The sequence below is a fragment of the Melitaea cinxia genome, chromosome 11 (assembly GCF_905220565.1).
Source record: "Melitaea cinxia chromosome 11, ilMelCinx1.1, whole genome shotgun sequence".
NCBI classification, from domain to species: Eukaryota; Metazoa; Arthropoda; class Insecta; order Lepidoptera; family Nymphalidae; genus Melitaea; species Melitaea cinxia.
Genome location: NC_059404.1, coordinates 15,644,594 through 15,646,304, shown reverse-complemented (window position 1 = coordinate 15,646,304; position 1,711 = coordinate 15,644,594).

Sequence of the window (1,711 nt, the reverse complement as noted above, 5' to 3'; positions counted from 1 at the left end):
AGATATGATGTGCTGTGTGGCTACGGCACTAAAGCATTTAGCCACCCCCTCTCTTCCCGTGGGTGTCGTAAGAGGCGACTAAGGGATAACAAGGTTCCACAACCACCTTGGAACTTAAGAAGCCAACCGATGGCGGGATAAGCATCCAACTGCTGGCTTTGAAATACACAGGCCGAAGACGGGTAGCAGCGTCTTCGGTGCGACAAAGCCAGTACTGCGGTCACCAACCCGCCTGCCCAGCGTGGTGACTATGGGCAAAAAACATGAGTTCACGTTATTTTTGGCGTAAACTTGTGGAGGCTTATGTCCAGCAGTGGACTGTATAGGTTGTAATAATGATGAGATATGATTTCTCAAGTCAATTTACAATCATCTACTTAGTGAATATTTAAGTATATAATTACCTATCTAATATGTTATATATTTGTAGGTATATATATATATATATATATATATATATATATATGTATATATGATGTATATATGATGCAGTATATGTATGTATGGTATGTATATATATGTATGATATGTATGTGTGTATGTATTTATGCTTGATTAGTTTACTGGAAGAGATCTCTTTTAGGGATAAGTCAACCTTTGCCATCAACTATACGCGTAATTTTCTGTAATATGAACAGGTAAGTCAATATAGGTAACTACATCGATCTGTTAAACAATCAAAATTGATATCATAGGTAAGGTATTTTAATTACACAACCAATCATATAGGCTTGTGTGGTTGTACTAAAAGTTCCATCTCTTAAAATCAGAAGTGAATCATTCAAACTATCTGTCAGTAACATTTATAATAGAAACAATATTCTTGTAAGTTTTCTACATCAGAATACTGCAAAATGTTTAACAGAACACATGTAGGTATGTCTTACTCTAACTGTTATTACAGTGAAAGCTAATATTATGTTAAGTTTGATATAATATCGTAGACTTTGTTATTTTATGTAGATGAGATTATGTTTGGCAGTCTGAAAGCCTTGTTTTCGTTTGCATTCTCAAGATCTTACAACTTCGCTACTTTTATCTTCGTTCTATACGTTAAATGTATATCTTTATTGCTAATGTCTTACATTTTTGGAGACTTTTCTTTTGTTTAAATTTTATTTTTATGTTTATTAATTAATTATTATCATCATTTATTTTATCGACATTTTTATTTTAAATTAATTTTACGTTATGCATTAAATTGAAATTATGACACATATAATTGTTATATAGAAAAAGAAGAACGTTAAATTCATATGTAACAGATTAATTTTTAAATTTATAAAATTTACAACGCTAATCTGTGATCTATTCTATTTCAAGTGTATCCGGGTGAATGTTATGGAGAATATGTTAACCAAAACAACATCATATAAGGTTGTATAATCATAAGTTTTCGATCTCTAGTTTCTCATTTTCGAAACTTGTGGGACGAAAGAGGAGCTTAGGGAAGAAAACAACAGACTTCACAATTTAGTCGTGTAAATCGTTTTCCTAGAATATTTCTCTAACTATTCTTAATTGTGCTAGATTTAAAATAAAAAATAAAAATATACATAACATACATGATCTTCAAAATTCATTCTTAAGAAATTCATTGTATACTTATTTCGGATACAAGTTATAAATTTGTCCATCGCCACATCACATAATGTCAAAGAGTCAGACAACTTTGCTAGAGTTATAAATTCTAACTTTTAGTAAATTCTAA